Raw genomic sequence first — 2,796 nt, 5'->3', positions numbered from 1 at the left:
GCGTTGGTGGTATAGTGGTGAGCATAGCTGCCTTCCAAGCAGTTGACCCGGGTTCGATTCCCGGCCAACGCATGTCAGTTTTTATGGCTGGGAGATTGGATTTAGATGATCTCTAAGGTCCTTCCAACTCCAGCCTTTCTATGATTCTATGAAATAACTGCTGAACCTTGTGTGTAAGAAGTGCTTGTTTGAAAAAAAGTTGCCATTTCACATCTAAACCCCCAAATACTGGCATCATTTGAATTTATCTTTGATGGTAAATGCTGCTTAGCTTCTACACGTGGACCCAAATCTCACTCAGTTTAAGGAGTGTTCTGGACCATCCTTACTGATTGATACAAGGAAATGCTGAAGCTTTTCTTTCTGCTTTGCTCTGCTACTTGCAGAGCTATCTCATGTTACTGGAGGGAAAGGTGGGACGTAGTATAATGGAGTTCTATGTTATGGAAAAACACAAGCAAAGCATTATGAGCAATTTCACTGTTCAGTCTTGGGTTAGCACTGAAATCAGAAATAACTTTATTGTGAGCTGACCCTCTTTTCCAGGCATATATGTTTGCTCAATTCCACTTTGAAACCAGCCTAACTCACTCAGACTCAGAGCTTGGTGCTCTCTTACAATTCTATCAGCTGCTTTTATAAAAGATACTGCTCCTTCTTTACAAACTTGGCTTCACTTGTAGCCATAATGGCTTAAAGATACATTACATGGTGTAAATTAAAAAGTCATCTCAGCCCTTCCTCCTGAGCTTTAATAAATATGATTAGTACTGATGTGATTCCTGCTACTGCAGGTCACTGTTTTAAGTCTAGGATTTAAAATAAGGATATAAGACATGTCCCATGCTACTAACTGTATTATCCTGACATTCATTAAATGTCATTGTCGCAAAAACTGTCAGGATCCTATGCATCTGCCACATCTGTGTGAAAGAGCCTTCCCTGCATAACTACAGTTAATGCACAACCTATTTTGCCATTGTTCACAACACTTTAGAAAAAATATGCAGTTTTTCTAAATTTTCCCCAATATTCAAAGGATCACCATATTCATTCTGTGCTTCAGTTGAGCTTTGTGCTACTGTGCCTGTTTTCTGAAACAAAGAAATTGTAGCTTTGTCTGCTTTAGTAATCATGCTTCAAATTCATAATTGCAAACAGTTTTTGTTAATCTTAGCTCAATGAACTTCGAGTAAATCTTGTAGAACAAGTATGACATGCTTATTTATAGAATCATCTACGTTGAAAAAGAACTTAATCATCAAGTCCAACTATCCACCTTACTTACTGAGTCCCATCATTAAAATGTGTCCCTTAGTGCCATGTCCCACATACCTCTTAAATACCTCCGGGGTGGGGTTTCCACTACTTCCATGGGTAGTCCGATCCAATGCTTGACTACCTTCTCTGTAAAGACATTCTTCCTAAAGTCTAGTCTAAACTTCCTCTGACTCAACTTGAGACCATTAAAAGATTTCAAAATATGATTTAATTCAAAAATACCTGGGCAGATGCAGGCCTCCAAGACCAGACATTTTAATGAGCAGGATGAGTCAGCAATGGATATCTTATTTTTAATTAACTGGGCAAAATAGCATAGTAAAATGAAAACTGTATTTAAAAGACCGTCCATGAAGCAGAAGGTTAAAATGATAGACTTAGAAGCCAGGCAGAAGTGTGAGTAGGCTTGGCAGTATTTTAGCACTTTGTACCAGCAGACTAGAGAGGCAAGTGAAGGATAGAAAAATGACACAATAATTAAGTAGTTTTTCACAGTCTATTTTCTATTTAGAGTTCAGTTCCTCACAATTATCATTATTCATAAACACCTGAGCTTTGGGAAGGTGTGTGGGGAGTGAAGGAGGTGTAGAGGGGGATAAGGCAGAATAAAGAATTACATTAAGTTTTTGTGTTTAACAAGCCATCTTATTTTCCAGAACATTTAGAATTTTAATGAGCAAGCTTTGCTTGTGCGTTTGTGCATTTGTGAGATATAGTCCCATTATCCCAGTAAATGAAACATCTTGTTTTTTCTTATCATTAATATTTTGACTTAAAGTGTTCTGTAACACATTTTTATGCTCATGTTGAAGGCAGTTTTTATTGCATTCCTGTTCTGAAATGATAGATGAAAGATGCTATATGCATTTTTTATTTTTTTTTTCCCAGAAAAGCTTAGGTGTCCTTTGTTCCTCAACCATTTAGACTGAGAATTGTTGCTCTGTTGAGATGGAGGTCTGCTACAAAGTAGAGGCCCATGTAAGCAGAGAGCTGTCTGATGCATGTACAAGCATTTTCACTGCAGAGAGCAGCTGCAATGAATTGTGGAATTCCAATTATATTTTTCCCCACTGGTGGCTGTGAAAACCAATCACTAGGTGAAACCAGTCATTAGGCAGAAATGTGTCACATAATAAATACTTAATTAAATAAACTAAATAATTTAAAAAAAAAAAGTAATGGCCACTCGCTAGAATGAAGTAATGATGATTTGAAAGAGGTAATATGAGCTTGACCTGTCCAATATAAACACTTCTATAGAAAACAGTGTGTTCTTCTGGATCCTCTCCCAATGAAATGTTAAAACCATTACCAGGCAGGTGGTATATGTGCTAGGATGCACCTGCCAACTAGTCATATTATCTCATCTGTTTGCTGAGGATTCAGAATGTCTGTTCAAATGTTCTACATTTCACTGTTAAACTGATGAGTGAAACCAGAAGTCGAAACCTACCTTTGTCACTTGACAGCGGTGGTATTAAGAAAAGGAATAGTACTCAATGAGGGATGCTGGAG

General features: G+C 37.6%; 1 non-coding gene across 1 annotated transcript; it reads left to right on the top strand.

The window, feature by feature from the left end:
• TRNAG-UCC (transfer RNA glycine (anticodon UCC)) lies at positions 1 to 72 on the top strand. The gene has a single exon. It is a non-coding gene; the product is annotated as a tRNA-Gly (tRNA).
• Positions 73 to 2,796: the final 2,724 nt, after the last annotated feature.

Source organism: Anas acuta, chromosome 1 (assembly GCF_963932015.1).
Source record: "Anas acuta chromosome 1, bAnaAcu1.1, whole genome shotgun sequence".
Classification (NCBI taxonomy): domain Eukaryota; kingdom Metazoa; phylum Chordata; class Aves; order Anseriformes; family Anatidae; genus Anas; species Anas acuta.
This window is presented reverse-complemented; position numbering and strand designations above follow the sequence as displayed.